The sequence below is a fragment of the Ptychodera flava genome, chromosome 2 (assembly GCF_041260155.1).
Source record: "Ptychodera flava strain L36383 chromosome 2, AS_Pfla_20210202, whole genome shotgun sequence".
NCBI classification, from domain to species: domain Eukaryota; kingdom Metazoa; phylum Hemichordata; class Enteropneusta; family Ptychoderidae; genus Ptychodera; species Ptychodera flava.
Genome location: NC_091929.1, coordinates 236,988 through 263,990, shown reverse-complemented (window position 1 = coordinate 263,990; position 27,003 = coordinate 236,988). Strand labels below are relative to the sequence as shown.

The following is a 27,003-nucleotide window of genomic DNA, read 5'->3' as shown; positions in this document are numbered from 1 at the left end:
TCAAAATCGAACAACGAATGTTTTAAAATAATGAGTAAAATTAAATGCTGAACACAGAATCGACAATACTGAAAATACTTTGCTGTAGCTGATGGCATCAGTAATTTGAAATACGCTCAAAGGGAACCTACTATAGTCATAGTTTCCGTATGAGTAAATCGGTACAGCCAGCCATCGGTAAGCATGAATGTGAAAAGATACATCAATGCTGTAAGGTCAAATTATTTTGCTCTTGTAGGTAAGATGTGTCCTTTTTTTAAATTTTTCCTTGTGCTTCCTAGTGTACCAAGTATTTTCTGGTCAGATTTTAGAGTTGCAAACGTTGTATCTCATATAACGGTATGACCGCCAGGTTTGTCTATTGGGTATGTAAGTGTAAGAATCAGGGATAGACTTCTCCAAGTCTGTGGGCATATAAGTATCAAAAAATAATAAATTGAAGGACTAAACATCGGCAAACCGTTGTGTTAATGGTAGGCTATTGCGCAGATCGTGGAGTGAACGCCGCCTGGTCAGCAAGTAACTCAACTGAAGAGGAAGCGCGACTGGGGGGCCAGTCTACACCTGGGACTGTGTTCCGTTAATAAATCCTGGGCTAAAATTTAATTTCCTAATAGTATAAAACAGCATCTAATGTGCCTATCAGATATCATGAAGTTTGACGCTTGATTGTAAAATATTAGTGCATGTTGCTTTCTAATGCTGAATTCTCATTGAGAAAACAGAAAAGTATCAGGAACTTATTATGCTTTTCATATGCGCTGCAGGTTTCATTATGATTAGTACACTTTGCAAAACAGACGTTCAATTTACAGACATCAAAATATTTTTATATATTTCTGATATATTAAAGTACAGCGCCCGGAGCGCCCGCTGAAAAATATTAACATCTGGATATCACTGATATATATGTCTGATATATGAAAGTCATGCGGCTGAAGGGAATGCTGAAAAATAAGTTCGATATTTTAAAGTAATGCGCTCGAAGGGCGCACCGACAACATTTTAAACATACAGATATCTTGACATATATGTCTGTTATATTAAAGTTTCGTACTAGCTTGAAGGGGGCTCTGAAAAAAAGTATTATTAATATTAAAGTTAAGCGCCTAAAGGGCGCGCCATGAATGCAACTGAATGATGAAATTTGTCGCTTGCACGATGCATTGTAGGCAAGTATGAGTCCGTGTCAAAATTCTAAAACAGACTGAACCCCCTCCCCAATTGGACATTTTAAAAAACATGGTGACCCCCCCTATCATCATAGTCAAAAACGGGGTGACCCCTATGAATCCACTGCCCCCCCCCCCGCCGAATAAACTGACCAGTCCCTTTAGTTGACTTTAGCAATTATGACTCTCAAAGGCAGGCACGTTTTATAACAACGACTAAGATCATAATCTTTCGCAAAATGCGCTCGTTCTTCATGCAGTCTCATAACGATTTGTTAGGGTTGTCATCGATATCGCCACAGCAGTTAAACATGGGATACTTCCCTTTTCGTCACACATCGTTCATTCAAATGACAAATGTGTGGAGTCAGTAGACGACAGCCTATCTTGTGATAGTATTTGGTAGCCGGTATCATGACAGTTTGTGTTCGTGTCGGCTGCACAGACGATCTGCCCTCTTGTAAATTCGACTTTCTGAAAAACAAGATATGACTTGCGACAAAAATTGCTTATTTGACACATAACCAGGAGATCTGCATTACATTTCACACCGGTATGTTTTTGAATATTGCCAATATACTCTTCGCCAGTGGTTTAATTCAACCAAAGGACCGTGCTTCAACCACACCAAAAATCCACTCGGAGGCGAGTGAAGGCTGTTCAGTGGCAATGTTAGCTTCACCGCTCGAAAGTTATTCTCGGAAACAGGACGGCAGCATTGGTCAGGGCCGGATTTCGCACATTATATGGAAAGTTGTGGTTATTTCTTCGAAAATATGTGATTGGACTGCATACTTCTTCTTTGGGCCTTGGACTTTCGCCGCCGAAACGTCAATTAGCAAACAAATCACAAGATAGTTCAGTCACATGAATCCGTAAATTTTGATGCATCGATCTATCGTGATGAATTCTGAACTAACGCGCATTAATTTCAAAGTTAGGGGAATTATTTGTACTAGTTTCGAGAACTTATAATATCAGTATACCCATTGATATAAAAAATATACCGTACTGCTGCATATCAAATCAACTTTTAGACGATGAACTTCGACGTTTTACATTGTACACATTTTTATATTAAAAACACTTTTCCGGAAAAGCGGGTGTATGGGAAAAGATCAGAACGATACCGCGACTGTGGCGACTATTGCTCAAGAAAATGTCTTTTCCACTTTCTGCATTTACCTTCGTGGTCCATTAAATCCAACGTCAAGTCATAGTGAACTCTGAGCTCAGTCCCGCATGTAAATTGCGACCGTGATATACGATGATGGATTTTCATAAAAAGTGCTAGAATTTCGCTTTTCCCGTCAGTAGGCCTACATGTACAGGTTGGAAGTTATTATATCAGACTGATTTCAAATCGTGTTCATATTCCCAAAGTTTTAAGCTGCTAGCTATTATTAGCTGCTATATTTTGACCATCTTGACAAAGATCTCGCCACCGGAATATTCATGAAGGTAAAAAATGCGTAAATCGAAATCCCATTGTGTACATGCTGAGAGGTAAACTGCACAGCTAGCAGCCTGTTGATGAAAATTGACCCCCTAGCTAGCTCGTAGCCTGCTGCTCTCTTTCTTTCTACCTCCATGCTTTAGCTGGCGAAAACGAATATATGGTTCAGTTAGCAATATTTTTATTTAACGAGAGCAAAAAAAATAACATTTTCTTCAAGATTGAGTGAAAAGTGATAGTTATCAAATTCTTTGCAAAGTTCGTTTCGTGAATATTTGAGCACTTGGGGAGCCATACTCAGAAGACGCCATTGTTATGGATAGCGTCGCGTCGCCTACTCAACGTTGCGTTGCGTCGTCTATATAGTACTGACACGTCCCGCCGGTGTCTAGGAATGTCCACTAAAGACTCTATTCTTGAAATCCTGGACCGTCTCGACGACTATGCGGTATGTTTGAATCTAGTGCCAGTGTGGTGATCGCCAAAGAGTCCTGCATCAGCTGAACGGTTCTCGTGTAAGCTTACAATTTACCAGGTATGTATGTACAGTATGTATAGCTATTCACTTATTCTTGACCAGCCAAAGTGTCTGGGATACGTCTACTCCTTCTGGTATAAACGTGTCCAGCAAAATCTGTATCTGGCAAAGTATCGAACGTTTGTTTGTTTTAAATCATCGATATTCCTGATAATTTCAAACGAATAATGAACATCGAATTTCCGGGTCACTTTATGCTAATGAGTGTTGATACCTGTCAGGGACTCGACAAAAATTACGGGCGGGGGGATTGATTGGTATTTTTTAGAGGCCTGTGTTGGCACCAGATTGTCTCACCAGAAAATTTACCAACCAGATTACAGTTTCAATGGAAAACAAAAGGTAGTCCTCCTACATACTTAAACAAAGGCAATCCCAGGGATCAGCAAAAGTGCCTTATAAAATGGAAAATAATGACCCTTCGAAAAGTGTTAGCAAGGAAAAGATTGTCCCTCCAAAATTTTCATGTGCCCTGTGAGTCACAGTCTGTATAAATGATATCTTAATAATTGACATATAAGTTCTCATTTAACTTTGAACTGTTAAAGAATACTTTTAACCTTTACAAAAAATCACTAGGGTAAAAGTCCAATATCATATTTGTTGTTCACATCTGTTCTTTCAACCAATATTCTCATTGTGCACATTTTAAATTGCCAAACATTTATGTAAGCACAGATTTAGCTTGTGTTGTATTTCAAAATACCTTTTCATATTTTCTTCAGAGACCAGAATGTACATGTTTAGTGAATCAACATTCCGGTGAAATTCCAAAATCAAATTTCTTGCACACACATTCACTAGTAACCAGCTCAATCTAATCAAGTGCATTAACAGTGTTCAAAATAACACCTGTCCGGCAGTCCGAGACTGGTTGTTTTTCTGCAGGACTTGTAAAATAAAAAAGTTACCAGTCTGGCGGACAGGTTGACTTTAGCGTGGGGAGTCTTCTTTAAAACTATGTCTGCTATTATTTCTCTGGGCTCCCATTCAAATTTTATGGCAAGACAGTTTTCTTTCCCGTAAATTCATCCTACTCAACAGCGCATAAAAAAATACTTAGGCACAAAAAGCAATTGCAGTATCAGAACTGGTAAGTTTTTGGCAGGACAGGCAACTTTTTGAAGTTACCAGTCCTGGTGACTAGTTGATATTTTCCACAAATTTCGAACACTGGCATTAATATCAATAATTAAGCATCTATAAACACACAGATATAGCTATTGATTTATTGCAAAAAATCATGGTTTCCTCATGGACTACAATGTATATTGAATAATCCAAAAATCAAATTTTTTGTACACAGATGTATTTTGCATCCAAATTCCAACTACTAGAATTACATAAATTATCAAACATGGATAAATGTACATATAATGCATGTTGCATAGGGGAAAACTGTCAATATTTTGCCTAACAGATTTGTATTAAATTTGATATTTTTTGGTAAAGCACTGTATTGGCCACATCTTGTTTTCAAATAGTTTCAATAGTTGCGCAAAAATGGTAACCCTGCCCAAAGGCATGCATGACAATTCAAAATGCTTTTTTAAAAAATGGACCCCAAAAAAGGCCTTAACCCCCTGTAATTTCTGTTCAGTCTCCATGAAAAGTAATCCAAGGAACACATGATTTATACGCTCTATTGTTTGTTGAACCTCTACTCAAAATGGCTGTGCATGAAGGTTAATAATAAGATAATGAAGATTTGCTATCTTTATTTTCTTTTGAAACTGTAATCAGTTGAATGTTGGCCGATTTTTAATTCAATCCCACAAGTCCACTTATTGAAGCTCAAGTTTATGTATGTATGGCTCAAGGACAGAATAGAGCCCATTGATATTTTTGACCTTTTTTTTCTATAGCCATAGGAGACATTACATTTAATGATTTATGTTGTCAATTTATTTCCTTTGTCACAATAATAGTATTAATTTAGAAGGTTATAAATAATGCAAAGTTACATGTAAATGACGACTAGCATGTTTAACCCTTTGCACCCTGACCCCCTGGTACTCTATGACGTCATCATACATTTATGTCTGAGCCGGGTTCAAAGGGTTAAAGAACCACTAGCTGTAAGTCTTGAAATTTGTTTACCTCAAAATACATGTATCTCCCCATTTTGTCCTGGTTTTCTCTGAATTCTGCCCTATAGTATTGTTTATGTAACTTATGTGACAAATTATTGATATGTTGGACTTGCACAACTCTACAAATTGCTAAGGACTGTGATTTTTACTGTGCGCACCGGTAGGATTTCTCCGAGAGTGCCCCTGCTTTGCAAACATAGACAATTACTCATACACTGCAGCACAAGAGAGTTACCTGTACGACCACGGATAAGGCTAATTCACGTGCCGCGAGCCAAAGTTCAGTTTGCATGATTAGCATTTTAAGCTAGTAGAAATAGGTGAATTTTCACTCTAATTGACTTTATCGATTAATCTTCACTGTTAAATCACATTTAATGAGGCCTTGTATGTGCATAAAGTGGTGACCTGTGAAATGTGTGTTCACGAATTCAACCTGTAAGTCTTGAAATTTGTTTACCTCAAAATACATGTATCTCCCCATTTTGTCCTGGTTTTCTCTGAATTCTGCCCTATAGTATTGTTTATGTAACTTATGTGACAAATTATTGATATGTTGGACTTGCACAACTCTAAAAATTGCTAAGGACTGTGATTTTTACTGTGCGCACCGGTAGGATTTCTCCGAGAGTGCCCCTGCTTTGCAAACATAGACAATTACTATACACTGCAGCACAAGAGAGTTACCTGTACTACCACGGATAAGGCTAATTCACGTGCCGCGAGCCAAAGTTCAGTTTGCATGATTAGCATTTTAAGCTAGTAGAAATAGGTGAATTTTCACTCTAATTCACTTTATCGATTAATCTTCACTGTTAAATCACATTTAATGAGGCCTTGTATGTGCCTTGTATGTGCACAAAGTGGTGACCTGTGATATGTGTGTTCACGAATTCAACCTGTGCTGGCCGGTAAGGGACTGGAAAAAAATTATAGGGAGGGAGGGCGAATTTTTCAAAATAATGCTGAGAAAAGTGACTCTCCCCAATCGTTATGCTGTCCCTGTATGTGCTATAGTCAACGTCAATAATATTTATTTGACAGATCTTAAGTAATTCGTGATGTGACGCCTCATCCCACCAAATATGAAGGCTATTGCACTAATACTGGCAAATAAGTTAAATTCAAGTCATAGGTCATCCTGGTTACTTGATATTTTTGCTGTACACTTTCCTCCCATGATGGCTGTCCAGCAAAAATCAGACCTATAGCCATATTGGCTGGGTCAAATGTCATCCTGGTCGCTTGATATTTTAGCAGAAATCTTAGTTAACATAATCAATCATCTCTTTCCACTAAACTTCAGACCTCCACCTCTGTTAGCTACAGTGTTGGGTATTGAAATTGTTTAACATTTCACACTACCGGTATGACTGAGGTGAGCCCAACTTCACTGCGGGAATGTATGAACTACATGCATTAGCATGAACTCTGTGTGACCAAACAATTCAGAGAATGTTGCGCCCTGAGTGGCCCATCAAATGATGAAGTAAGGGCCATTCAACATTTTATCGCATGAATTGCACAATGCTCTGTGCATTACATTGGACTGCTTTGTGCAGTTTGTGTGAAGATTTCAGTGCAGATATGCACAGTATACAGGGTTTTTGCTTGTATGCACTGTGATGGGATTTAATGTTTTGGCAAATATTTAATCACATTGCAATCTTTATCTTGTCCAAAATTGCATGTACAGTCCCAGTGTTAGTTAATAATAAGTGTATACATCACCAAAATTAGAACATTCTCACAAACTTATTTTGGCTTGATGTTAAAATCATAAAAACAATGCTAGAAGATACAGCTAGTGGGGGCTTAAGTTAACATGAGATTAATTTTAATCTTACCTTAACATGATATGTCATTTTATTTCTGTTTCTGCTGAAAATGAAATGTAGTGTTACTTTCAACATGCACATTTTAGATATTGATATGACCATGGATGTGAAAAGAGTCAATTTTCATCAATGGTCTGACAGTCTACCAGCTCTGAGATACTGCAGGAATGCATAGTGCAGTGTGAATCCAATGAAGTTGAGCCTTTTCAGGCAATGAAAACGCTTGATATATTTCTGATTCAAATATGTGTTGATGGACTGTCAGATTAATATGGTGATTCATTGTCATTATTGTCACGTGAAATCTGATGATTCATCATCTGTGTTTTAAGATAATTTAATTTTTCACAGTAGGATTTTTAACTCTTTTTATTTATTTCCTTGCAAGTTGCAGGTCCTGTGGAGATATTTATTAGGCGTTGAACAAATAGGAAAAGTGTAGTGCCCCAAGGAATAACAGAGTCACACGAAAAGGCATGCCAACAACTGAGAAGAATATGAGAGGTATGTACTTCATACACATGTACAAAGTCTGCACTGATAAGTTTTTGTTTAAAGTTGTGAACTTTGAAGGACATGCTAACCATGAATTATGGTACATGAACATGGTTAAGCAGAACCATTACAACACAAAGTAAGACAATTTTACTATAAGTTGACCGTTGATGTTTGGTTATATTTGCAGAGCACCTAGCTAACAGCCATAAGCAACAAAATCTGCGTTTATAATCTTCTTTGAAGATACAGATGTAATTGATGGTGATGTAGCTTAGCCCATGTCAAACTTTGAAATCACAATGAAATGTGTAAACTCTGCAATTTTATATAGAGAAGCAGTGTTGAAACAACTTAAGGGGGCTCGTACATGAGTTCCAAACACAAATGTACATGACATACAATAATTGCATAGTCAAACCTAAGAAATGTTCTTTTTAACTCTGTCTCCCAACACTTGCCAAAATATTATTGAAGGAATCCTTGAAGTGTACTTTATGAACTTTGTACGAGAAACAAAACATCTAAACAATATCACAAGACAAACTGTCGTTAGAGAGTTTGTTGCAAATTGTGTAATGAAAGATGAAACAAGCTTCTGTTCTGATAACATGTTCCAGATTTCATGACATGCTCAAAACCATAATTTTATCTTTTACTAAAATAGTATGAAACTATTTTCCTATAAACTTAAACCTAAACTACAATCCAGTGGAGACTATGTCATCAGCGATGACTTCTAGATCAAGCACCAACAGATTAACTCTTAAAGGTATTGAATTTGATCCCAGGGCCTAGGAGTGGCACATCTAAAACAGTGTGTATCTTTGCATCAGAGGCGGAATAAACTATGAGTGTATCTATTTATCCAGGAAATCTTAATCTCGACTGCTATGTTTGTACCGTACGCACATAGAGCCAGTCAACGTTAGGGACACAAAAAAAAACACAAGGAACAAACAGGCAGTGGTTTTGAACAAAATCAATGTACCCGGTACTTCAACATGAAAATATTCATACCTTGACGCACTTTGAACATAGCTCGTAACAAAGGACAATGGAAAGCCCATGGAACTACGTGTACAACTACGGTATAACAGCCACTCATGTAGTTGGTGCACAGTGAAGATTTTTCAGATCAACAACTTTTACGGATGGTGGACTTACCTTTCCTACTGCAAGGCAATTGTTATCTAACTCGATTTAGCATGAATTTTTTTATGGACTGTGAGGTATGTAAGAGTGCCTTCAACAGCATACTCCGAGTTCCAAAACCGAGTCGGACTTACAAGTCCGAGTACTTGGACTTGCATACTCCGAGTAAAACTGCTTACTCGGACTTGTATACTCCGAGTACATGACCTACTCGGACTTGAATACGTCGAGTTACACTTGCTTATAGAAAAAAACAATGCTGGAAAAAACACAGGAACAGCGTATACACTGCAGTGCATTTCCAGTCGCTCAGAGAAAAGAGTTGTTAACGCAATCATTACCTGTGCCGTTAACAGATTCGTCTACTATCGCAAGGAACGAGGATACTTCGAAAATTAACACTGATATTGTATCTAAATGGTCTGAACAGACCACTTCTGTTCGTCCACGTGGCATACGTGACAAGAACTCTACCGACGACAGCCTTACTGATTTTGAATTTGAAGGTGTTACCAGTGTTCGCTCAAAGACCGGCAGAATGTACGTTGGAGGCATTAAGGAGGGCACTAATCGTGAACAGATTGAGAGACATTTGATCAAAAACAACATTCAATTTACTATGATAAGAGTTATCACTAGCAGACGCAAAGGAGCTGTCGCTGCCAAAATAAATGTATCCTTTAATCAAGTTAAACTTCTCCTTGCCGACAACTTCTGGCCACCAAATGTGTTCTGTAGGCCATGGCTGGGAGAGCAAAAGTTCTCCGAACAAATGAAATCAAATAATGCACAGATAGATAAAACAAGTAATGATTATCGTAGAAACACTGATGAAGGCTACTAAAAGCTTGATTCCATTAATTTTGCTTTTTTTCTCTCCTACTGTTAATGACTTGTCCTGTAACACAACAATATGCATTGCGATTGGGTTGCTGGAATGTCTGTGGTGTTATATCTACAGTTCCTTACCTTACCAAACTTCTGCAAAATATCGATATTCTGGCTATTACGAACACTGGCTTTTTCCACATTCATTGAAATTTCTGAACACTGTTGATTGTAATTTTACTTCATTTGGAGTAACTGACAGAGCTCTAGATGCTAGCACTACCGACTTCTCTTTACGTGGACAAGGTGGGGTAGCTTTCCTCATTAGAAAGTCCATGTTACCTTCTGTTGATTATTTAAACTTAGAAGATGACCGTGTCATTGGTCTGCGAATTAACTGTAGTAACTGTGAACGTCTGAAAAAATGTATTTTTATCTTTGCTGTGTATCTACCGCCTGTTAATTACACGGTAGACTCTTATATCGACTATGTCCACTTTTGGAAGATCTTTACTCGACATACTCGCCTGTTGGTGACGTCATATTCCTTGGTGATTTCAATGCTAATTTGTTTGGGCCTCGTATGCCAGGTTTCCCAACCTCAACACGTGAAAAGACGCTTAATCAATTTATAGACTCGTGCGATCTGCAACCAGCAAATCTCTTGAACTTATGCACTGGTCCAGTCGAAACGTTTTGCTCTTTTAGTGGACGGAGCAAGTCGACCATTGACTTTGTCCTCTTTCCACTTCACCTTATCGATTTATTGACAATGTGTAAAGTACTTGATGACGACACTTTAAATCTTTCGGATCATTACCCAATTCTCTGTTCTCTTAGCTTATTCATTACGAAAAAAAATCGGAATTTTGTTCCTTCCAGAAAACGCTTAGTTTGGTCAAAACTAGACCGCATCACAATCACAGAATCGTACACTAATTCATTATGTGAAAAATTAGACACTTCCGACTTCACTGAACAAATACTGTCTTGTCCAGTTGACATTGATCGCTACTCATCGAAATTAATTAACGCTCTACGTGAAACTGCCGACAACAATATTCCCTCCACTCGTTTCCAAACCATACTTAAAGCCTTATTGGAAAGATGTGCAACCCTTTCACAAAAAAGCGTGGGAGTTGCGTAATAAATGGGTTCAAGCTGGAAGACCGAGAGGACTGCAACATGCTACTTTCCGCACTTATAAAGAATCAAAACGAGAGTTAAGGCGTGAATTGAGACGTCTACAGCGAAACGACGAACGTGAAAAGTACGAATTTATTGAAAATTCTATCGAGCTCGATCAAGCACTCTTCTGGCGCAATGTCAATTTGTGTAGGAAAAACAACTGCGATAGTTTTCCGATCTTGAAAGTGAACGATACTACAATTTCCGAGCCTGTTTCTGTTGTTAATGCTTTTGCGGAACACTTTAAAAAGTTGTACGAGCCAACAGAAGATGACAATTTTTCAAATGATTTTGAAGCTTACATTGATGACGTACTTGACAACCTTGTAGAAGAAAGCCACAACAATACCGAGATTATACTTTCAACACCTTTCTCAGTTGAAGAAATCTTATGTGCAATTAGAAAGCTCAAACGTGGAAAAGCCGGAGGACCGGACTCCCTAACATATGAACACATTATTTTTGGGGGACCATCTCTAGTTAACTGCTTGATGCGCCTATTCAATGCAATGGTTACTGTCGAATATATTCCCTCCTCCTTTAAGTCTGCGTATTTGGTACCCATTTTTAAAGGTGGTAACAAAAGCCGTTTTGACGTCTCCAATTATAGAGGAATCTCATTACTTCCATCGTTGCACAAATTATTTGAATTATGTATTTCTCAACGCTTACAGCCTTGGCTAATTGAAAATAAAATACCGCACTCCCTACAAGCTGGTATCAATCCGGCCAAAGCAACATTACTGCAGCTTTTTGCATTCTTGAGACAATTTATCACCATATTGAAAGACGCAGTTAAAACATACATGTGTAGCCTAGATTTTCATAAAGCTTTTGATTCTATATGGTGGAATGGTTTATTTTACAAGCTATACACCATGAACCTTAATGCAAAACTTTGGCGAATTCTGCGTACCATGTTTCATGGACAAAACTGTCAAATCGCTCTTGGTACTTATGTATCAAATAATTACCCTATTTTCCAAGGTGTAAGACAAGGTAGCGTTCTTTCAACTACCTTATTCTTAATTTATGTAAATAAGTTGTTTGTTGAACTGGAAAATACTGGTTAGGATGTTATATTGGTACGTCATTTGTAGGGTCACCCGCCTTAGCTGACGACATTTCGATTTTATCGACTACACGCACTACTTGCCAGAGATTACTGGACATAGTTTGCAAATATTGCTCCAATTGGAGATTAAAACTCTCGTTGTCAAAAAGCAAAATCATTGTCTTTGGAGAAAGTAACAGAGAACGCAAAAGACTGTGTAAGCATAGAAATATTTCTCTGTATAACTGTTGTCTTGAAGAAGTTAATGACATCACTGTTATTGGTATGCAAATCACAAACACATTATCAAGAATGGAACGTACACTTTCAGCTTGTAAAAAAAAAGATGTTTAATTCATTATTTACGTAGTGTTTGCATTGGACCACATCGTCTAAATCCTATTGTAAGCACGGAAGTGTGGAAACGCATGTGTCTTCCAGCAGCATTACATACTTGTGAACTATGGACTATTACAAATGTTGAACTGCAAATGCTTGAAAAGTGTCAGCGTTATGCTGCCAAAGTTATCCAAGTTTTACCTCAAGAACACCCACTGACTTAGTTTTAAGTGTTTTAGGATTGATATCAGTTGAAGCTTACATTTATAATTGCAAACTGCGTGTTTTTGGAATGCTTTGTAACTGTGATAATTCAGCCATTAGAAAATGTATATTTTTACAACGTCTTTTTGAATTTAAGCTTGCTTCCGTTCAAAACTCTCCAGGATTTATTCCTGATATTACGACAATTTTGTCAAAATACAACCTTCTGTGTTTTTTGATGAATTTTGTGCAACAGGGTATTTTCCTCCAAAAGCAATATGGAAAACTATTGTAAAGGAGGCTATTAATGAAAAAGAGTATGCTGCTTGGAGACAAAGGCTTGAAGGAAGAGAGGATTTATCTCTTTTTCTCAACTACACAAAAAAATCAAACCTCTTTATTTATATACTGTATTACGTAACCTCCCGCATCGCAGGTTTACTATTTATAGAATTGTAGCAGCTCTTGCATTACCAGCAGACCTTCTATGTACGAAATGTCAGTGTGCTGTTGAAAATTATTTAACCCACTTGCTCACTTCCTGTATTGATACTACTGAATTGAGAGATGCTTTTTGGACAACAGTATTTGATAAGGTTAATGTACATTTGCTGTAACTTTATTTAACTTAGACGATATCGGGTTTGTTTCTTGTATTTTACAAGATAACAACCACAACTTTCAACAACCACACGAATACGAAATATTCCAAGAACTTGCCTTTGATTTTATAAGTGCGTGCTTGAATGCTTGGTAAGCGTCCGATGTAGTAAACAAAATACATCGCATATGATAACTTCCATCTTTTTGATGTAAACGAGCTCTAGATGTTTGAACATTTTAGCTTATTCAGCTGAAAGAACGATCTCATATGTAATTACCTCTTTTTTTATTTAATTTGCAACTGTATGAGTTTATTTGTGTGTTGTAACTCTTCTCTTTCTTGAGGAGGAATAAAGAAACAACAACAACAACAACTAGCTGTAAGTCTTGAAATTTGTTTACCTCAAAATACATGTATCTCCCCATTTTGTCCCGGTTTTCTCTGAATTCTGCCCTATAGTATTGTTTATGTAACTTATGTGACAAATTATTGATATGTTGGACTTGCACAACTCTACAAATTGCTAAGGACTGTGATTTTTACTGTGCGCACCGGTAGGATTTCTCCGAGAGTGCCCCTGCTTTGCAAACATAGACAATTACTCATACACTGCAGCACAAGAGAGTTACCTGTACTACCACGGATAAGGCTAATTCACGTGCCGCGAGCCAAAGTTCAGTTTGCATGATTAGCATTTTAAGCTAGTAGAAATAGGTGAATTTTCACTCTAATTGACTTTATCGATTAATCTTCACTGTTAAATCACATTTAATGAGGCCTTGTATGTGCATAAAGTGGTGACCTGTGAAATGTGTGTTCACGAATTCAACCTGTAAGTCTTGAAATTTGTTTACCTCAAAATACATGTATCTCCCCATTTTGTCCTGGTTTTCTCTGAATTCTGCCCTATAGTATTGTTTATGTAACTTATGTGACAAATTATTGATATGTTGGACTTGCACAACTCTAAAAATTGCTAAGGACTGTGATTTTTACTGTGCGCACCGGTAGGATTTCTCCGAGAGTGCCCCTGCTTTGCAAACATAGACAATTACTCATACACTGCAGCACAAGAGAGTTACCTGTACTACCACGGATAAGGCTAATTCACGTGCCGCGAGCCAAAGTTCAGTTTGCATGATTAGCATTTTAAGCTAGTAGAAATAGGTGAATTTTCACTCTAATTCACTTTATCGATTAATCTTCACTGTTAAATCACATTTAATGAGGCCTTGTATGTGCCTTGTATGTGCACAAAGTGGTGACCTGTGATATGTGTGTTCACGAATTCAACCTGTGCTGGCCGGTAAGGGACTGGAAAAAATTATAGGGAGGGAGGGCGAATTTTCAAAATAATGCTGAGAAAAGTGACTCTCCCCAATCGTTATGCTGTCCCTGTATGTGCTATAGTCAACGTCAATAATATTTTATTTGACAGATCTTAAGTAATTCGTGATGTGACGCCTCATCCCACCAAATATGAAGGCTATTGCACTAATACTGGCAAATAAGTTAAATTCAAGTCATAGGTCATCCTGGTTACTTGATATTTTTGCTGTACACTTTCCTCCCATGATGGCTGTCCAGCAAAAATCAGACCTATAGCCATATTGGCTGGGTCAAATGTCATCCTGGTCGCTTGATATTTTAGCAGAAATCTTAGTTAACATAATCAATCATCTCTTTCCACTAAACTTCAGACCTCCACCTCTGTTAGCTACAGTGTTGGGTATTGAAATTGTTTAACATTTCACACTACCGGTATGACTGAGGTGAGCCCAACTTCACTGCGGGAATGTATGAACTACATGCATTAGCATGAACTCTGTGTGACCAAACAATTCAGAGAATGTTGCGCCCTGAGTGGCCCATCAAATGATGAAGTAAGGGCCATTCAACATTTTATCGCATGAATTGCACAATGCTCTGTGCATTACATTGGACTGCTTTGTGCAGTTTGTGTGAAGATTTCAGTGCAGATATGCACAGTATACAGGGTTTTTGCTTGTATGCACTGTGATGGGATTTAATGTTTTGGCAAATATTTAATCACATTGCAATCTTTATCTTGTCCAAAATTGCATGTACAGTCCCAGTGTTAGTTAATAATAAGTGTATACATCACCAAAATTAGAACATTCTCACAAACTTATTTTGGCTTGATGTTAAAATCATAAAAACAATGCTAGAAGATACAGCTAGTGGGGGCTTAAGTTAACATGAGATTAATTTTAATCTTACCTTAACATGATATGTCATTTTATTTCTGTTTCTGCTGAAAATGAAATGTGGTGTTACTTTCAACATGCACATTTTAGATATTGATATGACCATGGATGTAAAAAGAGTCAATTTTTCATCAATGGTCTGACAGTCTACCAGCTCTGAGATACTGCAGGAATGCATAGTGCAGTGTGAATCCAATGAAGTTGAGCCTTTTCAGGCAATGAAAACGCTTGATATATTTCTGATTCAAATATGTGTTGATGGACTGTCAGATTAATATGGTGATTCATTGTCATTATTGTCACGTGAAATCTGATGATTCATCATCTGTGTTTTAAGATAATTTAATTTTTCACAGTAGGATTTTTAACTCTTTTTATTTATTTCCTTGCAAGTTGCAGGTCCTGTGGAGATATTTATTAGGCGTTGAACAAATAGGAAAAGTGTAGTGCCCCAAGGAATAACAGAGTCACACGAAAAGGCATGCCAACAACTGAGAAGAATATGAGAGGTATGTACTTCATACACATGTACAAAGTCTGCACTGATAAGTTTTTTGTTTAAAGTTGTGAACTTTGAAGGACATGCTAACCATGAATTATGGTACATGAACATGGTTAAGCAGAACCATTACAACACAAAGTAAGACAATTTTACTATAAGTTGACCGTTGATGTTTGGTTATATTTGCAGAGCACCTAGCTAACAGCCATAAGCAACAAAATCTGCGTTTATAATCTTCTTTTGAAGATACAGATGTAATTGATGGTGATGTAGCTTAGCCCATGTCAAACTTTGAAATCACAATGAAATGTGTAAACTCTGCAATTTTATATAGAGAAGCAGTGTTGAAACAACTTAAGGGGCTCGTACATGAGTTCCAAACACAAATGTACATGACATACAATAATTGCATAGTCAAACCTAAGAAATGTTCTTTTTAACTCTGTCTCCCAACACTTGCCAAAATATTATTGAAGGAATCCTTGAAGTGTACTTTATGAACTTTGTACGAGAAACAAAACATCTAAACAATATCACAAGACAAACTGTCGTTAGAGAGTTTGTTGCAAATTGTGTAATGAAAGATGAAACAAGCTTCTGTTCTGATAACATGTTCCAGATTTCATGACATGCTCAAAACCATAATTTTATCTTTTACTAAAATAGTATGAAACTATTTTCCGATAAACTTAAACCTAAACTACAATCCAGTGGAGACTATGTCATCAGCGATGACTTCTAGATCAAGCACAAACAGATTAACTCTTAAAGGTATTGAATTTGATCCCAGGGCTAGGAGTGGCACATCTAAAACAGTGTGTATCTTTGCATCAGAGGCGGAATAAACTATGAGTGTATCTATTTATCCAGGAAATCTTAATCTCGACTGCTATGTTTGTACCGTACGCACATAGAGCCAGTCAACGTTAGGGACACAAAAAAAAACACAAGGAACAAACAGGCAGTGGTTTTGAACAAAATCAATGTACCCGGTACTTCAACATGAAAATATTCATACCTTGACGCACTTTGAACATAGCTCGTAACAAAGGACAATGGAAAGCCCATGGAACTACGTGTACAACTATAACAGCCACTCATGTAGTTGGTGCACAGTGAAGATTTTTCAGATCAACAACTTTTACGGATGGTGGACTTACCTTTCCTACTGCAAGGCAATTGTTATCTAACTCGATTTAGCATGAATTTTTTTATGGACTGTGAGGTATGTAAGAGTGCCTTCAACAGCATACTCCGAGTTCCAAAACCGAGTCGGACTTACAAGTCCGAGTACTTGGACTTGCATACTCCGAGTAAAACTGCTTACTCGGACTTGTATACTCCGAGTACATGACCTACTCGGACTTGAATACGTCGAGTTACACTTGCTTATAGAAAAAAACAATGCTGGAAAAAACACAGGAACAGCGTATACACTGCAGTGCATTTCCAGTCGCTCAGAGAATAGAGTTGTTAACGCAATCATTACCTGTGCCGTTAACAGATTCGTCTACTATCGCAAGGAACGAGGATACTTCGAAAATTAACACTGATATTGTATCTAAATGGTCTGAACAGACCACTTCTGTTCGTCCACGTGGCATACGTGACAAGAACTCTACCGACGACAGCCTTACTGATTTTGAATTTGAAGGTGTTACCAGTGTTCGCTCAAAGACCGGCAGAATGTACGTTGGAGGCATTAAGGAGGGCACTAATCGTGAACAGATTGAGAGACATTTGATCAAAAACAACATTCAATTTACTATGATAAGAGTTATCACTAGCAGACGCAAAGGAGCTGTCGCTGCCAAAATAAATGTATCCTTTAATCAAGTTAAACTTCTCCTTGCCGACAACTTCTGGCCACCAAATGTGTTCTGTAGGCCATGGCTGGGAGAGCAAAAGTTCTCCGAACAAATGAAATCAAATAATGCACAGATAGATAAAACAAGTAATGATTATCGTAGAAACACTGATGAAGGCTACTAAAAGCTTGATTCCATTAATTTTGCTTTTTTCTCTCCTACTGTTAATGACTTGTCCTGTAACACAACAATATGCATTGCGATTGGTTGCTGGAATGTCTGTGGTGTTATATCTACAGTTCCTTACCTTACCAAACTTCTGCAAAATATCGATATTCTGGCTATTACTGAACACTGGCTTTTTCCACATTCATTGAAATTTCTGAACACTGTTGATTGTAATTTTACTTCATTTGGAGTAACTGACAGAGCTCTAGATGCTAGCACTACCGACTTCTCTTTACGTGGACAAGGTGGGGTAGCTTTCCTCATTAGAAAGTCCATGTTACCTTCTGTTGATTATTTAAACTTAGAAGATGACCGTGTCATTGGTCTGCGAATTAACTGTAGTAACTGTGAACGTCTGAAAAAATGTATTTTTATCTTTGCTGTGTATCTACCGCCTGTTAATTACACGGTAGACTCTTATATCGACTATGTCCACTTTTTGGAAGATCTTTACTCGACATACTCGCCTGTTGGTGACGTCATATTCCTTGGTGATTTCAATGCTAATTTGTTTGGGCCTCGTATGCCAGGTTTCCCAACCTCAACACGTGAAAAGACGCTTAATCAATTTATAGACTCGTGCGATCTGCAACCAGCAAATCTCTTGAACTTATGCACTGGTCCAGTCGAAACGTTTTGCTCTTTTAGTGGACGGAGCAAGTCGACCATTGACTTTGTCCTCTTTCCACTTCACCTTATCGATTTATTGACAATGTGTAAAGTACTTGATGACGACACTTTAAATCTTTCGGATCATTACCCAATTCTCTGTTCTCTTAGCTTATTCATTACGAAAAAAAATCGGAATTTTGTTCCTTCCAGAAAACGCTTAGTTTGGTCAAAACTAGACCGCATCACAATCACAGAATCGTACACTAATTCATTATGTGAAAAATTAGACACTTCCGACTTCACTGAACAAATACTGTCTTGTCCAGTTGACATTGATCGCTACTCATCGAAATTAATTAACGCTCTACGTGAAACTGCCGACAACAATATTCCCTCCACTCGTTTCAAACCATACTTAAAGCCTTATTGGAAAGATGTGCAACCCTTTCACAAAAAAGCGTGGGAGTTGCGTAATAAATGGGTTCAAGCTGGAAGACCGAGAGGACTGCAACATGCTACTTTCCGCACTTATAAAGAATCAAAACGAGAGTTAAGGCGTGAATTGAGACGTCTACAGCGAAACGACGAACGTGAAAAGTACGAATTTATTGAAAATTCTATCGAGCTCGATCAAGCACTCTTCTGGCGCAATGTCAATTTGTGTAGGAAAAACAACTGCGATAGTTTTCCGATCTTGAAAGTGAACGATACTACAATTTCCGAGCCTGTTTCTGTTGTTAATGCTTTTGCGGAACACTTTAAAAAGTTGTACGAGCCAACAGAAGATGACAATTTTTCAAATGATTTTGAAGCTTACATTGATGACGTACTTGACAACCTTGTAGAAGAAAGCCACAACAATACCGAGATTATACTTTCAACACCTTTCTCAGTTGAAGAAATCTTATGTGCAATTAGAAAGCTCAAACGTGGAAAAGCCGGAGGACCGGACTCCCTAACATATGAACACATTATTTTTGGGGGACCATCTCTAGTTAACTGCTTGATGCGCCTATTCAATGCAATGGTTACTGTCGAATATATTCCCTCCTCCTTTAAGTCTGCGTATTGGTACCCATTTTAAAGGTGGTAACAAAAGCCGTTTTGACGTCTCCAATTATAGAGGAATCTCATTACTTCCATCGTTGCACAAATTATTTGAATTATGTATTTCTCAACGCTTACAGCCTTGGCTAATTGAAAATAAAATACCGCACTCCCTACAAGCTGGTTATCAATCCGGCCAAAGCAACATTACTGCAGCTTTTTGCATTCTTGAGACAATTTATCACCATATTGAAAGACGCAATAAAACATACATGTGTAGCCTAGATTTTCATAAAGCTTTTGATTCTATATGGTGGAATGGTTTATTTTACAAGCTATACACCATGAACCTTAATGCAAAACTTTGGCGAATTCTGCGTACCATGTTTCATGGACAAAACTGTCAAATCGCTCTTGGTACTTATGTATCAAATAATTACCCTATTTTCCAAGGTGTAAGACAAGGTAGCGTTCTTTCAACTACCTTATTCTTAATTTATGTAAATAAGTTGTTTGTTGAACTGGAAAATACTGGTTTAGGATGTTATATTGGTACGTCATTTGTAGGGTCACCCGCCTTAGCTGACGACATTTCGATTTTATCGACTACACGCACTACTTGCCAGAGATTACTGGACATAGTTTGCAAATATTGCTCCAATTGGAGATTAAAACTCTCGTTGTCAAAAAGCAAAATCATTGTCTTTGGAGAAAGTAACAGAGAACGCAAAAAGACTGTGTAAGCATAGAAATATTTCTCTGTATAACTGTTGTCTTGAAGAAGTTAATGACATCACTGTTATTGGCATGCGAATCACAAACACATTATCAACAATGGAACGTACACTTTCAGCTAGTAAAAAGCTAGATGTTTAATTAATTCTTTACGTAGTGTTGGTATTGGACCACACGGTCTAAATCCTATTGTGAGCACGGAAGTGTGGAAACGCATGTGTCTTCCAGCAGCCTTACATACTTGTGAGCTATGGACTATTACAAATATTGAACTGCAAATGCTTGAAAAGTGTCAGCGTTATGCTGCCAAAGTTATCCAAGGTTTACCTCCCAGAACACCCACTGACTTAGCTTTAAGTGCTTTAGGATTGATATCAGTTGAAGCTTACATGGATAATTGCAAACTGCGTTTTTTTGGAATGCTTTGTAACTATGATAATTCAGCCATTAGAAAATGTATATTTTTACAACGTCTTTTTGAATTTAAGCTTGTTTCTGTTCAAAACTCTCGGGGATTATTCCTGATATTACGAGAATTTTGTCAAAATACAACCTTCTGTGTTTTTTTGATGAATTTTGTGCAACAGGGTATTTTCCTCCAAAAGCAATATGGAAGACTATTGTAAAGGAAGCTATTAATGAAAAAGAGTATACTGCTTGGAGACAAAGGCTTGAAGGAAGAGAGGATTTATCTCTTTTTTCTCAACTACACAAAAAAATCAAACCTCTTTATTTATATACTGTATTACGTAACCTCCCGCATCGCAGGTTTACTATTTATAGAATTGTAGCAGCTCTTGCATTACCAGCAGACCTTCTATGTACGAAATGTCAGTGTGCTGTTGAAAATTATTTAACCCACTTGCTCACTTCCTGTATTGATACTACTGAATTGAGAGATGCTTTTTGGACAACAGTATTTGATAAGGTTAATGTACATTTTGCTGTAACTTTATTTAACTTAGACGATATCGGGTTTGTTTCTTGTATTTTACAAGATAACAACCACAACTTTCAACAACCACACGAATACGAAATATTCCAAGAACTTGCCTTTGATTTTATAAGTGCGTGCTTGAATGCTTGGTAAGCGTCCGATGTAGTAAACAAAATACATCGCATATGATAACTTCCATCTTTTTGATGTAAACGAGCTCTAGATGTTTGAACATTTTAGCTTATTCAGCTGAAAGAACGATCTCATATGTAATTACCTCTTTTTTTATTTAATTTGCAACTGTATGAGTTTATTTGTGTGTTGTAACTCTTCTCTTTCTTGAGGAGGAATAAAGAAACAACAACAACAACAACTAGCTGTAAGTCTTGAAATTTGTTTACCTCAAAATACATGTATCTCCCCATTTTGTCCCGGTTTTCTCTGAATTCTGCCCTATAGTATTGTTTATGTAACTTATGTGACAAATTATTGATATGTGGACTTGCACAACTCTACAAATTGCTAAGGACTGTGATTTTTACTGTGCGCACCGGTAGGATTTCTCCGAGAGTGCCCCTGCTTTGCAAACATAGACAATTACTCATACACTGCAGCACAAGAGAGTTACCTGTACGACCACGGATAAGGCTAATTCACGTGCCGCGAGCCAAAGTCAGTTTGCATGATTAGCATTTTAAGCTAGTAGAAATAGGTGAATTTTCACTCTAATTGACTTTATCGATTAATCTTCACTGTTAAATCACATTTAATGAGGCCTTGTATGTGCATAAAGTGGTGACCTGTGAAATGTGTGTTCACGAATTCAACCTGTAAGTCTTGAAATTTGTTTACCTCAAAATACATGTATCTCCCCATTTTGTCCTGGTTTTCTCTGAATTCTGCCCTATAGTATTGTTTATGTAACTTATGTGACAAATTATTGATATGTTGGACTTGCACAACTCTAAAAATTGCTAAGGACTGTGATTTTTACTGTGCGCACCGGTAGGATTTCTCCGAGAGTGCCCCTGCTTTGCAAACATAGACAATTACTCATACACTGCAGCACAAGAGAGTTACCTGTACTACCACGGATAAGGCTAATTCACGTGCCGCGAGCCAAAGTTCAGTTTGCATGATTAGCATTTTAAGCTAGTAGAAATAGGTGAATTTTCACTCTAATTCACTTTATCGATTAATCTTCACTGTTAAATCACATTTAATGAGGCCTTGTATGTGCCTTGTATGTGCACAAAGTGGTGACCTGTGATATGTGTGTTCACGAATTCAACCTGTGCTGGCCGGTAAGGGACTGGAAAAAAATTATAGGGAGGGAGGGCGAATTTTTCAAAATAATGCTGAGAAAAGTGACTCTCCCCAATCGTTATGCTGTCCCTGTATGTGCTATAGTCAACGTCAATAATATTTTATTTGACAGATCTTAAGTAATTCGTGATGTGACGCCTCATCCCACCAAATATGAAGGCTATTGCACTAATACTGGCAAATAAGTTAAATTCAAGTCATAGGTCATCCTGGTTACTTGATATTTTTGCTGTACACTTTCCTCCCATGATGGCTGTCCAGCAAAAATCAGACCTATAGCCATATTGGCTGGGTCAAATGTCATCCTGGTCGCTTGATATTTTAGCAGAAATCTTAGTTAACATAATCAATCATCTCTTTCCACTAAACTTCAGACCTCCACCTCTGTTAGCTACAGTGTTGGGTATTGAAATTGTTTAACATTTCACACTACCGGTATGACTGAGGTGAGCCCAACTTCACTGCGGGAATGTATGAACTACATGCATTAGCATGAACTCTGTGTGACCAAACAATTCAGAGAATGTTGCGCCCTGAGTGGCCCATCAAATGATGAAGTAAGGGCCATTAAACATTTTATCGCATGAATTGCACAATGCTCTGTGCATTACATTGGACTGCTTTGTGCAGTTTGTGTGAAGATTTCAGTGCAGATATGCACAGTATACAGGGTTTTTGCTTGTATGCACTGTGATGGGATTTAATGTTTTGGCAAATATTTAATCACATTGCAATCTTTATCTTGTCCAAAATTGCATGTACAGTCCCAGTGTTAGTTAATAATAAGTGTATACATCACCAAAATTAGAACATTCTCACAAACTTATTTTGGCTTGACGTTAAAATCATAAAAACAATGCTAGAAGATACAGCTAGTGGGGGCTTAAGTTAACATGAGATTAATTTTAATCTTACCTTAACATGATATGTCATTTTATTTCTGTTTCTGCTGAAAATGAAATGTGGTGTTACTTTCAACATGCACATTTTAGATATTGATATGACCATGGATGTAAAAAGAGTCAATTTTTCATCAATGGTCTGACAGTCTACCAGCTCTGAGATACTGCAGGAATGCATAGTGCAGTGTGAATCCAATGAAGTTGAGCCTTTTCAGGCAATGAAAACGCTTGATATATTTCTGATTCAAATATGTGTTGATGGACTGTCAGATTAATATGGTGATTCATTGTCATTATTGTCACGTGAAATCTGATGATTCATCATCTGTGTTTTAAGATAATTTAATTTTTCACAGTAGGATTTTTAACTCTTTTATTTATTTCCTTGCAAGTTTCAGGTCCTGTGGAGATATTTATTAGGCGTTGAACAAATAGGAAAAGTGTAGTGCCCCAAGGAATAACAGAGTCACACGAAAAGGCATGCCAACAACTGAGAAGAATATGAGAGGTATGTACTTCATACACATATACAAAGTCTGCACTGATAAGTTTTTTGTTTAAAGTTGTGAACTTTGAAGGACATGCTGACCATGAATTATGGTACATGAACATGGTTAAGCAGAACCATTACAACACAAAGTAAGACAATTTTACTATAAGTTGACCGTTGATGTTTGGTTATATTTGCAGAGCACCTAGCTAACAGCCATAAGCAACAAAATCTGCGTTTATAATCTTCTTTTGAAGATACAGATGTAATTGATGGTGATGTAGCTTAGCCCATGTCAAACTTTGAAATCACAATGAAATGTGTAAACTCTGCAATTTTATATAGAGAAGCAGTGTTGAAACAACACTTAAGGGGGCTCGTACATGAGTTCCAAACACAAATGTACATGACATACAATAATTGCATAGTCAAACCTAAGAAATGTTCTTTTTAACTCTGTCTCCCAACACTTGCCAAAATATTATTGAAGGAATCCTTGAAGTGTACTTTATGAACTTTGTACGAGAAACAAAACATCTAAACAATATCACAAGACAAACTGTCGTTAGAAAGTTTGTTGCAAATTGTGTAATGAAAGATGAAACAAGCTTCTGTTCTGATAACATGTTCCAGATTTCATGACATGCTCAAAACCATAATTTTATCTTTTACTAAAATAGTATGAAACTATTTTCCGATAAACTTAAACCTAAACTACAATCCAGTGGAGACTATCTCATCAGCGATGACTTCTAGATCAAGCACAAACAGATTAACTCTTAAAGGTATTGAATTTGATCCCAGGGCCTAGGAGTGGCACATCTAAAACAGTGTGTATCTTTGCATCAGAGGCGGAATAAACTATGAGTGTATCTATTTATCCAGGAAATCTTAATCTCGACTGCTATGTTTGTACCGTACGCACATAGAGCCAGTCAACGTTAGGGACACAAAAAAAACACAAGGAACAAACAGGCAGTGGTTTTGAACAAAATCAATGTACCCGGTACTTCAACATGAAAATATTCATACCTTGACGCACTTTGAACATAGCTCGTAACAAAGGACAATGGAAAGCCCATGGAACTACGTGTACAACTAACGGTATAACAGCCACTCATGTAGTTGGTGCACAGTGAAGATTTTTCAGATCAACAACTTTTACGGATGGTGGACTTACCTTTCCTACTGCAAGGCAATTGTTATCTAACTCGATTTAGCATGAATTTTTTTATGGACTGTGAGGTATGTAAGAGTGCCTTCAACAGCATACTCCGAGTTCCAAAACCGAGTCGGACTTACAAGTCCGAGTACTTGGACTTGCATACTCCGAGTAAAACTGCTTACTCGGACTTGTATACTCCGAGTACATGACCTACTCGGACTTGAATACGTCGAGTTACACTTGCTTATAGAAAAAAACAATGCTGGAAAAAACACAGGAACAGCGTATTCACTGATCTGTGTATCTTGTACAACACGCTCAAGTCATCGTCGAGTGTAGCTACCGTCACGCAAATTATGAGTTTGTCTTGTCTTTTCGTTTCATTACCGGATCAGATCCTGATTTGATACATGACTTGAATTGGGCACAAAAACGTTTCAAGATCACCGCGATGCAGCGCGGCAAGTTATTAGAACACGGACGCCATAATTGAATGACCTGTCGATTGAATGACCTGTCGACCTGTGACGTCATGGCCGTGGTTTGCTGGCGTAACGAGGCCATGATAAACTTGCCCAAGCATTTTAGGCATATTATGTCTTGATAAAATAATTAAACTAGTAATTTTTCAAAATAAAATGAGCACAGTGCGCTCGTCTATGGTATGAACCGAGTGCGAGTGACCACTTGGTCGTAAATAATGACCTGACTTGACCTGTGATGTCATGCATTGATTTAAGTTCGCTGGACCGATTGTGATATCGAACTGAGTAACTGACTGGACTTGCCTGAAATTTATTGGTTTTTAATGCAAATGTTACGTCTAAGTCATCTTTCAAAAAATTTGCGCCGGCCGTAGCAGTAGCTTTCTTCTGAGGGTAAAATCACGGTCCCGGTCCCTCCTTGTGGAGGGACCATGGTTAAATATACATTGCACAACAGATTGCAAGACATCGTGAAAATGATTTTCTTTTTCAAAAGAGCAGATTTTCGACATATCGATCCGCGCTAGCCGTTAACTCTGTGAGTAATAAAATACTTTTTTGACAGATCGTTTCTTGTCCGGCATGGCAAAATATGCATTTAGAGGAACACGTATTACTCGGCGTATTCAAGTCCGAGTAGGCCATGTACTCGGAGTATACAAATCCGAGTAAGCAGGTTTACTCGGAGTATGCAAGTCCGAGTACTCGGACTTGCAAGTCCGACTCGGTTTTGGAACTCGGAGTGTATATTTTGAGATACTCCTACATACCTGCGGACTGTTGACATGAGCGGTTGTGTTTGCCGGTGTTTTGTGGTGTTTACTGGTGGCAAATCCTTGTCGAATCGACGACTGCTGCATAAACAGTCACTGAAGAATCTGTGCATGCATTTACCAAGCACTGGATATTTTTAACCATTTTTTAATCGAAAACCGTTCGTATACGTGTATGATGGTGACAAAAAACAACATAAGGAATCTTGCGTACATTGTTACTGATTACTTTGACACAAACAAAAATCACCCAAATGCTGAACGATGATCATACAGAACTCTTCAGGTTGCAGGATTAAATGACCCCAAGCCCGATCTCATCAACAGTGCCGGGCTCGACGTCTACTCTATCAAACTGGACAAGAGAATATACTAAATTTACCTTGAAAAAAATTCAAATTGTGTATCATATTGAAAAAAATTCTACTGGGGCCACGGAGCGAATTTAAAAAACCAACAAAACCCAACAAGAAGCAGTGGAATGATCATTATTTGTGCAAGGTCGCTGTATTATATTTCTGGGTAAAAAAATTGTAGCTTTGAAATTTCTGGACGTATAAAAGGCTCAGTGGTACAAATGTTATTCATGTTGACATATTCGGTATCGATCTGATTGACACAACAAATGTTTGATCGTGGCATCCCCTCGTGATTGGCAGCTGTTTGAAAGCTTTCCCCTATTGTTCTTTGAATGCTTCGAACACGTCCACAGCTTCGCAGCATTTTTCGCATCAAAAATCAACTTAAATGGATATAATGAGATAATTTCACCAACAAGGTGATGCCACAAGTATTCACAAA

General features: G+C 37.7%; 1 long non-coding RNA gene across 5 annotated transcripts; it reads left to right on the top strand.

The window, feature by feature from the left end:
- Positions 1–2,293: 2,293 nt before the first annotated feature.
- On the top strand, positions 2,294–23,793 carry LOC139150960 (uncharacterized). 5 transcript variants are annotated; one of them, XR_011556314.1, is made up of 4 exons: positions 2,294–3,163; positions 7,486–7,601; positions 15,592–15,701; positions 23,688–23,793. It is a non-coding gene; the product is annotated as an uncharacterized lncRNA (long non-coding RNA). The 5 variants fall into 5 exon arrangements; XR_011556313.1 differs by having other exon boundaries at positions 15,586–15,701; XR_011556311.1 differs by having other exon boundaries at positions 2,295–3,163; positions 23,682–23,793.
- The last annotated feature ends 3,210 nt before the right edge of the window (positions 23,794–27,003 follow it).